The following is a 12,450-nucleotide window of genomic DNA, read 5'->3' as shown; positions in this document are numbered from 1 at the left end:
ACGAGCGCTTCCCGGAGCATCGCGCTAGAGGGTGCCAGATCGCTTCCCTCCGCGCCTGCCTTGCACGCAAACCCCTGCCCAGGTTTGGAGGGGTTTGGCTTTGTGCACCTCGCTGGCTCCTTCCTCCCTCTTTAATAGCTCGTTGTAGGAGCCACAGCCTTGCCGCGAGTCCGCCGGGCGCCCCCAGATCCTTGCGGTGCCCTCCTCGGCTCGGGCTGGCTTGGTCCGAAAGCCAGAGCTGCTTCCCGGAATTGGGTGGCGGGCACGGAAAAAATCGTGTTGATCATAGGAGGTGCATTGATCTGACAGCAGGAGTAATCCCTGGGCTTGGGTAGTGAGCCCGGAGGCTGGAATAGCAGCAGCTGCTCTCAGCTCTCCCGCTGGGGAGGTTTGGGGCTATCCCCCCCCAACCCCACCTGCCTCCCGTGTACCCCTTCCCTGCAGCCCTCTCACTGGGTTGTCACTCCCATGGCTGGCTCTTTGTGGCCTTCTGCCTGCCCTGAGACCACAAACCAGCATCTCATTTCATGCCTGTGCTCTGGACATGTCCTTCCCGGGGGGCAGGAGGTTCAGCTCTCCCCTCTACATTTCTCCTTGCTTCTCCCAGACTGCTGCCTTGCAGATCGTGGTTGGTCTGAGTCCTGCTCCTCACCTCTTGAGCACTCGCTCCCCTTTCAGTCTGGGTTCTATCACGCATTTCACAAACATTTTCTCTACCCTTCCTCAAAGGCATCAATTAAAATGTTGGCCAGGCCCGGATTTGAGGCAAGCCTCTGCAGGTTTGGGAGTGAGCCATCACTAACCACTTTGCATGCTGTCTTTCAACCACTGGTATCCTTTCCCCCTTAGCTTTTCCGACAGCCTGAGGTTATTGTGATTTCTGGGCCCTAAGCATCCGCAGTCCATATTCACCGGGATCCACGGATCTGCCTGTGGACACTACTGTGAAGTCCCAGGCAACCTTTCAAGTAACTATAATTCATTAGGAAAGAGCTTTTCCTCCCAAAGTGGCTTGTGGGTGTATTGAGAGTACCAAAACCTCCTCCAGATTAACTGGAAGCCCCTTGGGAATACTTCTCCGCCCCCACAAAGGTGGCACTGCTGCTGCTGATCCCCATGGGTGCACAATTGTCTCCTAATGCGAAACAGAGTCTGAAAGAGAAGGGGGAGTATACGAGAGAGGTAGGAGAAAATAGCTCTAAACTCCAAATCCCCCAAGCTGTAATCCTTCCTGCCCATGCACAAACACTCCCCCAAATACCAAGCAGAGATTTTACCCCCAGAATGCCCACAGGGACTCCCACTCCTGTTGTAATTGCAGAGACTAAATATATTAGGGGTGGGTAAAATCTATTGGGTTGGTACAGCTGAGTAACAGTAAATTAGAAACAACCTGATTCCTGGATACCAGCAGAGTAAAGAGCTTCTTCAGCAGGGGGAAGCCTCCACCTCTTCCTCTGGCCATATTGCACAGGTCCGGGGATGGTTTTCCTTTTCCCTCCTGTTTCTGTCACACCTGGAGCCAGACCCTAATCTGTGTGTTACGTCTTTCTTACTCCTTGTGGGCAAATTAGACACGCGATATGAGATGTAATCAAAAATGTCAATTAGCACCCAGGGCAGAGCCACTGGAACTGAATGAGTTTGCACCGTGGATGGATCTGGCCCAGTGTTTTCGTGCCATTCACACGTGTATGCAAATGGCTAACGTGACCATAAGACAACCCAGGGAGGGATGTGTCCTCCTAATCCAGCCTGGCTGCCTGCTCCTTCGTCCAGCCTATTGCATTCACAACTGCCTGCCTTTGTTTTAGAGTCTGGATATTATCAGGATTGGATGGCACACACAGAGACCACCCCCTTTGATTTTCCTAGCTGTGTGAGTTGTACTCTGTTTAACCATTCGTAGAGGTGGCACAGGCTGTGAGTTTTGAGAGGAAAGAATGAAGTGGGACTTTCTCCCTGTTGCACAAAAAGCCCTGCCACATATTCACTGCACCTTACAGCAAGCCAAGCTCAGAAGGGTTTGGGTACCAGCTTTGGATGTACTTCTTGCTGCTGTAAAGCACTGCATTGTGGCAACTCATCCCTTCTGGAGCTGAATCCTTCAGACCTTCTTGGGTCATCCTGGTGGCTTCAGGTGGGGTGTTCAATGAGAATTGTGTGTCTTGGTTAGCAGCGAGAGGATATGGCCTCTTGTGGCTTGTCCTGCACCCAGTTCTCTCCGTCAGGGTTGAATGAGAGCCCAAGTCCCTGCCTGCATCCCTTTATCCTGCACAGCTCAGTGTGGCAGCATCCCATCCAAGGAAGGGCAAAGCACCTGGGAAGGGACTTGGGCTGCTGGAAGGCCCATGGAAATTTTCATTTCCACAAAATTGCCTGGGTTTGAACTATGTAGCTGCTGGTGAATGCACCACAGCCAAGCCTTGCTCTCGTAGTGTATTTTCCTTCGGGGTGTTCTCCTCCTCCTCCTTGAATGGAGAGCTCACCATTTGAAAAAGCAGTGCCACTTCTCCCTGGCTTCCTTGTCCTTCCCTCTAATTCTACCAAAGTTTGCCAGTTTGCATGTTCACATACAAAATACAAAGGAGAGCAAAAGGGGAATGTGCCCTTATTTCTGGCAGAGTTGCAGAAGAACCTTTCAGTAGTTAATGAACCGGGATGTTCTCCTAGGTTTAAGTGGTAGAGCAAGAAGAAGTCCAATGCTCCATGCCTGGAACTGCAAACTGTTGTGCGGCCGAGGCTTTGAAATAAGTTATTCTTATTGTGATTCTTGCTTATAACACCAGATTCATTGTTTGCAATTTTGTTCAGTGGCATCCAATCAATAGCAGACAATAAAATATTATTTCGAGTGGTGTAGACGTTCCACGAGAATGTGATTGATTGCTTTAATTTCTGCCTTCCTCAGTGTTTTTACTAAGCCTTGTCTTGATTTCTTTCATTCTGCCTCGTTCTCTTCAGCATCAGTTGTTAAATAAAGTGACATATTTATTATATCAGCTTTATTTGACAGATTGCAGGGCGACATATTTTAGATTAATTTTTTCATTTATAGATGTGGGTATAAGAACATGTGAAATTATACATATATATACACACACATATATATATACACACTGTATAAAATCAGTGTGTGTGTGTGAACATACTCAAGGTCAAAATTTCCAAGCACAACTGGAGTCTTTAGGTACTGTTTCTAGATGTTTAACTTGAAACCCCTTTAACTAGCCCAAACTCAGTTGCCAATAAGTGTATGATCATGTAGTTTAAGTGGCCACGTTAGTGCGTGTTTTATGAAGTTCCCAGTGGTCAGATGAAGTTTATCATCCCTTCGGCTGGGCTGCATGAACAGACCACGTGAGCACTCCTGGATTCCCACGTCTACCGGGTTAGCTTAACAGGCTTCCACTGAGAATAGTTATATTAAAACAAGACCTAGAAGGTGGCTTAAATGTGGTTGTTTCATTTTTTTTTTTTTTTACAGAGATATGTCAGAAATGTCTGGAAAAGATTTTTTTTTTTTTTTTAAAAAAGGTGTGGGAGGGAATTTGTTGGAACTATTTCTTGTAACTTTTAGTCCCTCACGGAGCACCTTTGTTCCTGTAAGTCTGGTGTGCATGGAGGTTAAAGTCAAGCTCTTTGGGTGGTATATATTGATCTAATCCATTTGTTCGATGTAAGGATATGGGCCATGAGATGAGATTTAATGCACCTCCTAAATTATGGCCTAAACAAGCTGTTTCTCCCCATAAATACTGCATGACTCAAAGATAGGTGCCCCTGCACCTAACGGTCAGTCCCAAAAATCCAGTGTCATAGAGAACATGGCAACTGCTTCCAGCTTTAGCTTTGGTCAAGATATTGAGCAGTAAATCCTAGTCTTGGTGTAGGACTGAATGTTGCTTTGTAATGAGCCCAGTGTGCTTTGGGTAAGGAGTTTCAGAGCTGGAGAACAGCTGGGCGCTGTTAAACATCCATTCTTGATCCCCAAACGACGACTTCTTTTTTGTGTTAATCTGAGTTTTTCATTTAAAATGGAAATTGTCTGAACTTGCTTAGCAATTTAGGATGTTCTCATAGCAAGGAAACATTAAAGACTACCCAGACTCTGAACTGCATATTGAAAATAGAGTTCATTTGTGTTTATTTTCTAATCCTCTCAAAATGTTGTTGGGGTAGGGTTTAAGCCCAGCCATGTCCCTTTTCATGAACATAGCTTGTTGTCTCTGAGCTTAAAGAACACAACCACCAAACAACCAACAAATAAATCCTATTACTCCAAAATATGATTAGTGTTCTGGTTGGAGTTATAAATCACCTTCATTTAAAATGCACTGTTGCTACAAGTTAGGATTTGAAAGTACAATCATGCAAATGACATTTGCAATGTTTTCACTCTAGTAACCTTGGCAATACTGCAAACACCTTTCCTGTTTGATACACACAGTTTTGGAATCTCAATTGTAATGCAGAGAGCGGGAAGCTGCCAAGTTGTGCCATTCCTGGGGGGAAAGAGGTCATTTCTGGGGCAAAATTTGGCTGCCATGGGAGCCATGCCTTTTTAGTCCACCCCATTCTGGATACTAGTGCTTTGTTTTATGTTATTTTATGCTGGTTATATCCAGCTTTATGATATTTAAGCCCTTCGTATAAATCAAAATCATGGAGCATAAATATTTATCAGCAGAAGAAATACGCTGCACAGTAGACAAACTTGGGAGCAGAAAAAGCCAAGTATCGCTTATAAAGGCAAAAACAGGGGGTTATGTTTTCATCCTGTCAAAAGTTAGTGTGTAAAGCAGCCACAGACACAAGCACCTTAATTCCCTCTCCGTTTGATGTTAAACACCCCAGACCTGTGTGGCTATTCATGCACCACTTGGTGGAGGGGGTTCCTTCGGGTACCTCTCCCTCCTGATGAACAGCAAGTCCCCTTCCTGCAGACACAGAGCCCTGAAAACAAGCCCCCATCCAGTGCTGCTTGACCTGCCCATGACATGGTGGTTGCTTCTGGTGGACCTGGAGCCGTAGGTTGGACTTGATCGCTGTTGGGTTGCTGCCTGCCTGGGGGGAGCGGAGGGGATGCTCTGCAAGAGGCATCTCGTGACTGTGATAAAGCCAGAATTTCTACTTGTGAGTACACACACAAAAAAATCCCCAGTAAAACACATCAAGAAACTTGCCTTCATCAGCCTTTGCCCTCTGACAAACAAGCGGGTCTGATGTTTTCCCACCCAGGAGGCTCCCAAGTGATGCTGATTTTCTGATGGCAGCCGCTCTCAGACACTCCTGTGCCCACCATGGCCATGGCTTGCTGCTCCTGGATGTCAGCCATATGTGTGGATTTCCTTGGAAATTCTTGGACACCTGAGCCTGCTGTGTTTTGGAAGGTGGGTGAAATGGCAGCACATCAGCCACTTGTTGCTTTCCTGTTGGGTCCCCAAATGTCAGAGGCTACTGGCAATACCCATGTGGGGATCAGCTCTGTGATCCGAAACAGCAAGCAGAAAAAAAGGAAAAAGGAGGAAAGGTATGAATAGAGTTTTGATGAAAAGTGTTATGTGCATATGTGTTTGTAGGAAAATATATTGCTTATAGCTGACTGAAAATATCAAGTCTAACATCAGAGACTCTTGTAGCTGCTCAGCTGATTTCCAACAATGAATATATTTACAAAAGTCTATGAGTTCGAACTTAGTCTTCCCCAGTCCAGTTCACAGGATAATCTCCTCACTAGGTCTAGGAAACTCATCCAGTAGTGTAGAAGAATGTAAGTTGTATAATATAAGTGTTATAAGTGTATAAGGTTGCCCAGAGAGGCTGTGGGTTCTCCTTAGAGAGCTCCAAAAGCCGCCTGGCCGTGGGCCTGGGCACCCTGCTCTGGGTGGCCCTGCTGGGGCAGAGGCTGGGATGGAGGGACCCCGAGGTGCTGCCAGCCTCACCAGGCTGCGATTCTGTGAAGATTAATGTACCAGCAGAGGTGGAGAAAAGAGAGAGGGAGCAATGGTCTGTCTGAGCTCAGGGTTGCTGCACGGTTGCTTCCCCTGGACCCCATGTGCTTCTGACCTCCACGCGAGTGGGGCAGGAGGGACCCCCGGGGCTGAGCCTGTTGGGGTTCATGCATGGGTAGAGAGCTTTGAAGGCAGAAAGCAGGACACCAGGAGTATTTTTGATTTGCAAGAATGAACGCCTCCCGTCAGTGCGGTGAAAGCAGAACGCCATCGTGACGGGGGCTGTGCCCTGCCTTTCTGCAGCACACGCTTCCTACAGAAGGATTTTACTTTGAAACAAAACACCTTTCCTGTGCCTTTTCAGCATGGGTAGCTAGCGTGAAGATGAAAGCAGGCATGGGCTGGGTGGTGGGGCCGTAGAGGGGCCCCTCTGCCTCCCCAAGGGCTCTTTGTGTGACCGCATTGTTTGGCATCGCCTTTTCAGAGAGGCATTTTGCAGCCTGTAGCATTGTTCAGCATTCTACAGCAGAGTCAAATGTTAATCGGTTTGTTGTAGTAAAATGTTTTATGGGACAATTTAGCTTTAGCCGTAACCCTCCCCCTCTTCCCCTTGTCTTTCTTCAAAAAGCAGGAGGACCTGCCTGGTGCCGTTTGCCAGGGGCTGAGCTCTCCTGGCCACGCTCGCTGCCCTTCCCCTCTCGAGCAGGGTGTGCATTTGGGGTACTAAAGTTGTGTGCATGCAGGATTGGTGTTTCTTCTACTGGTTTGCGGATGATCCTGCCTGCATTTATCGGCTTTGGGTGGGATTCATCACACCCCACACAGATACCCAAGTCTGATGCCTATCCCCAGGGACGAGGGCTGTGCTCAGGAAGCTTGTTTTCCAAAGGGGATGATGTTTTCTACCGATTTCCTTAAGAAAACCTTTTCCATGTCCAACCTTCCATGGCACACGTGGCATTACTAGGCTCAAAGAGTTGAACGTTTCCCTCTGAAAACAAGCATCTGCATCACAAAGAAACCATCGTGTCCATGGCTACCATGGACAAGGGTGTTCTAAGAGGACTGACTTGAGACACAGTTAAAGGTGGTGCTGGCACCTCAGCCGACCTCACCAGCCATCTGAAAACCCCACCAGAGGTGCAAAAAGACACAGCTGGAAACCACGTTATTATTATTTGGATGCAGTCTTCTTTGGGGAAAATTACATGAAATTCAATGGCGATAGGAACGAGTATTCTCTGACAAATATGGTCCTCTGTCAAACATGCTATGGATTTTTTTCTTGTATCCTACAGAATCTGATACAGATCAAACTCACTTCTATGAATGTCTTTAACACTTTGTTTTCTATTCAATTCTGTTAGCACGATCCGAGGCAGAAAACATACAGTTGCCATTAAAATGTTTAGAGCATCCTCCTAAAGATTTTGCCTCTGAGATCCATAAAAGTATGCTCCCCATCAGTTAAGGCTATCCCTTTGTCAGCATTTCCATTCTCTCCTAATCCCTCCCATTGTCAGTGGTCTTCATTCAGCTGCAAAGAAAATCCCCCCACTTGGAGGACTAGGATCCAAAATTCACCCTCTAAACAAAATTTCTCAGACATGATTTAGTGCTTTGGATTTTGCTCAAAGAAGAGGCATTGCGGTGTTGAAATGAGAATGCACAAAGGCATCTTATCTTGTGCTTGTATTGTGGAGGTATCCCAGATCATGAACTTCTGCAGGAAAAAGGGCTGGAGGGGAAATTTCCATGCATGCTGGCAAGGCAACAGGCATGCTAATTAGCTCGGCTGTTTGCTACTCAGGGTCTCAAAGGACCTGGATCTGTTCAGGGATTTCTTAATTCTTTCCCTCATTTCCCACTTGTTTAGTTTTTTTACTTCTTTTGGCCTTCACCTGTTTGATCTTGTGGGAACAGGCATTAAAGACTGAGGAGGCCTGTCAGAGAATAATTGCTTGCACCCAGTAATTAGTTGAACTAATCAGAAGTGGTTAATTGTGATGGGAAAATAAATATAGTAGCCCACCACTGTGGTTTGCAGGCTGGAGATGAAGCTACTGAGGTGACTGCTGGCAGGCAATGAGTGAGAAATAGAGGGCCCTGGAAAGGATCATCTGAACTTGGTTGTGGGTCCTCTTGCAAGAAATAAGGTGACTCTTGGTCTTGGTAGCCTGATGTCTCAGCACCTCCAAGCCCTGGGCCATGGTTGAGATGCATGACTTGCAGGTTTCATTACCTTATCACGACTTGTCATTCCTTATGTCAACCTGGATTGTCAATCCAGAGGGCTGCAATGCACCTTGGATGGAAAAACTCTGTTACCGTCTCTTCTTGACCCTTGTTTATTGAGGTGGGTCTGACTTGGAATGAGGGCTTTGAGAACACTACCCTGGATTTTGAGGAGAATCTCTACAACCTGAATCCTTCGCTGTTTGGAGAACTCTACAACCCAAGTACCTGCATTGCTATTCTTCTGCTCTCTCACTTGCTCTGGTGAAGGGTATGTTTTGTGATCTTTATCCATTGGAGATAGAAGATTTGGGCACATCTTATCAGCTGGGAGACCAACACATTGGATCAATACTCCTACATCATGCAGTGATTGAGATTTCATACCTAATGGGCAAGTGCAGATACTACACAGAGCCTGGCTGGGAAGATATCAAAATGTCATTCCTTTTTATTCCTCTTTCCTTGAATTTTCATTTCGATGCCATTTCATGCATTGTCTCCGAAGAAGCACATCCCAGCCTTCTCTTGCAGAGTCATCCTATTTGTGTCTCCTTGGATATGTGCCTCAGGTTGAAATGATTGTCGTATTTTGCTTTCCTCCTTTTGCTGACCAACATCAGTGTCATGGCCTCTAGACCATGGTTTGCATGGGCCACTTGTGCCAGCTTTTAAAATCTGTTGGCAAAAGACTTGATTTACTTTTCTTTTTCATAAATGGCGAATGTGAATGAAGATCTGGATCTGAAGCAATGACAGGAGAACAAAGCCATTTTTATATTCTCCTGAGGATGGTACTCATTTGCATGAGAGCTCCTATGCTGTTCTGTTTAGAGTTTGTGTAGAAATTTCTGACAGGATAGTAGAAAGTAGTTTGGGGAAGCTGAAACTTTATGTTGGATGTGTAGAATTTCTGGTCAGAGAGAAATATCCTCACCTAAAATACCTGAAGTGGGAATGAGTTGGGTGGTCACCTCAGACGGGAGAAATGGAAGCTTGTGTCACTACCGTGGCTTGAAACTCACTTTTTCTGCAGCCTGTGAATATTGCCCTGCTCGCAATTTATTGGATGGATTATTTTTCTCCTCTTGTACCTTGCCCACTTCATATGGGTAGCTCAATAACCATTGCCCAGGGAGAAGGTAGAAAGGAGCTTTCCTTCATTTCCACCCGCCTACCCTCTTCCCTCTGAACGTCTGCAAGACCATAAGGTTGCAGATTTGGAGAACCAGATTTTAAAATGTCCTGTAATGATAACCATTCCCTACCCAGACTTAGCCCTCCTGGGAGGTCTTGATCCTGCTGCAGGGGAGGTGAGGGATGTGAATACAACTGTGTGTCCAAATGTCTGTTTTTCACAAAGGAACATTTCTGTTAGTCTGACAATTTTGTCTTTTTTTTTTTTTTTTTTTTGAATGTCACAGTAATCATTTCTCATTTTTAAAAACCACTGCAAGGTTCCCTCAAAATATTACCTTGCCACTCCTCCTGTCTGATGTGTCGGGGACCCTTTGGACGCAGCTACTAACACCACAGATTGAGTTCAAAGAAACTGTGTTTTTTCTGTTTTACCTGGCTCTTGTCACTTGTTCTTCAACCTTAAAACAAAACAAAACAAAACAAAACAAAAAAAAAAAAACAAGCAACCCCATGAGAAGGAACCCAGACAGACTGGATTGTACCAACAGGATAAGACACAGACTGTACCTTACACTGCCAAGCCCACAAAGCCCGAATCCATCCCGGTTTTAATTGTTTTTAAACACTTAGACTGCCTGTACGGCTTACAGAAAATCTAGGCTGTCATGTCTACACATCTCATTTTTTGTTCCACTTTGGTTTACTGTGTCCCCTTGTCTTTCTGCTCAGGGCAAGAGGGAAGCTGCCACTTTTTAAGCATTAGAGAAAGGTTTCTCACACCGTAGGCTTATAAATAATAATAGAACCCAATAACTGTTCATACTGTAAACGCAAGTTAAGAACCAGCCGTATCTGGAAGAAGTATTCATATTTTATGAGGATCTCTGCACAGCTGGCTAGGCACACACAATACTGAGCTGTGCTGAACAGGTGAGCAAATAGCAATCTGGGCTATAAACTGAGTTTCCTCGCTAGGAGCAGGGGCCTGCTTGTTTTTCCAGAATTTCTCTGTTTTCTCACACCTAGAGTGGCACAGGTCTCAGAGTGGTGCACACATGAGCACAGGGGTATCTTATGTTCTTCTCACTGAATCTTAGGCATTTTCTCCACAAATGTAACACTTGAAACAATCAACAGATGTTAAAAACATGTCATATTAATGACCTGTTTCATATTCAAGTTCGGATCCAGAAGTCCCTTCTCAGCCGCTAATTTGCATAACGTTTTATTCACGCTCATTAACCATCAGGAGACTCTCTAATTCAGCAAAAGTGGATATTCATCAATTTCCCTTTGATAATGAATTGATATGACACCAAAAACCGCAATAAACCTTCCTGTACCTGTTGCAGTACCTGGAAAGAGTGCATTGTGTAGCCCAGTCATTTCATATCTGACAAGGATGCCTTGGGGGAATTCTTGTGTTTGATTTCAGTGGAATAAATGAGCCCTGAAGAGAGTCAGTAAAAATATGAGACCATGAGTGCATGCTAATGAATCCGTGCCTGCCTAGAAATCTGTGAAGATTTCCAAAACCTCCCCAGAAGGCTGCCTGAAGTCCAAGACTCTCCTCCAAGGCTCTCTCCAGGTCTCCAGCTGAGAACTTCAGAGCTCCAGGAGTTTTGCCACAGGGGAAAGGAAGGTGGAGGATCATAGCCAACAGTCAAACATTGATCCTAAATCTAATTGATTGACCTGCTTGCATCCCTCTTGCCACCGACCTAGACCATGTCAAACTGCATCAGGTCTTCACATAAAAGCAGCCACCACCTATCTATCACACGACTGGAAAGAAACAACAGCCCAATATGCAAGTGTGGAGAAGACCAGAACATTTTTGAACCCTACAGGCTGCTGAGCAGCCTGGATTGCTTTTTCTTAAGCTGCTGGAAAACTGGATGCTTGGGACACACTGTTTGTTTTCAGAGCTCAAGGGAGTTCTCTGGGTGTCAATGAAATTTGCAATGGTAACGGCACAGAGGAACCCAGCAAAAATAGGTTTAGTGTGGCACATTGTTAAGGGAGGGATACTCAGACATGAAGAATAACTTTGAGTGGCTTGTTTGTACATCATCCAGCTAGAACTGTTGGGCATGGAGAAGCTTCAAATTCTGGTTTTATTTTTGAGTGCAAAATATGAAATCTGTGTTTATGGATATGTATGCATGTGAATGTGCTCTGGGGATTGAATAAGAAAGCCTCTCAATATTTGGTCCAAATGTATCTTACAATGGACAGAAACACAGACCTTTAGGGGGTGATTCATCTGATTAAACTTAGCTGTTTCTTTTAGAATAGGATGAATTGTGCCCTCGATTTCATGGCTGTTTTAATATTGACTAGAAGGAGGTCTGTGGTTATGGCTGAGCTTTAAAGGTCTTCATTGCCATCTGTGTTTAACTGGGTGACAGCCTGGGCCGTGCCAAGCACAGCAAGCCTTGTTGCCTTCAACAGTCCAGCAAGGGGATACCTCTTGAGTGAAGAAGACAAAACCCATCAGTGACCTGAGCGAACCTGTAGCAGGATAAAAGTATATTAATAAAACGGGGCTGCAACAAAATGTGGATGCCACTCAGAACTAAGACCTGGTGGATTTGTATGGGGGAAGAAGGTACTGGGGGTCTTTCTCACCCCCCTCTGCTCAGCATCCAAAGGGACTTTGAGTCTTACAGCCCCAAGTTGTGATTTGAAGTAATTCTAGGACAAAGCCATGGCTCAGTTAATAACGTAAGACAATTCTGAGAATGGGGGTAGGGGATAGCCTGCTGTTCCTTGTATTGATCAGGAATTAATGTCTAACCTTTAAAAATGCAGTGTAGAAGCTCAGTGTGATTGTGAAACCCTACTTTGTGCTGTCTGTGATCAGTTACCTCCGGGGACCCGCAGAGCTCAGGCTGCTGATTACAGATGCATTTGGAAAAACCTGAATTTTCAATTTTTCACACGAATCTCATAAAGCGAAACGGAGTCCTGCTGGGATTTATGAAAACTAGTTTACTCTCCGCTGCACTCAATACATCTACTACTTGGCTAAGTTGGGAGAGTGCTCCGACCGGAGAGGCAGCGCAAGAATTATTCCACCCTCAGCAAGTTAATTGCTGCATCGTCAAGTAGCATAGTT

The sequence above is a fragment of the Anser cygnoides genome, chromosome 2 (genome assembly GCF_040182565.1).
Source record: "Anser cygnoides isolate HZ-2024a breed goose chromosome 2, Taihu_goose_T2T_genome, whole genome shotgun sequence".
In the NCBI taxonomy this organism is placed as follows: domain Eukaryota; kingdom Metazoa; phylum Chordata; class Aves; order Anseriformes; family Anatidae; genus Anser; species Anser cygnoides.
Note: the sequence above shows the minus strand (reverse complement) of the source record.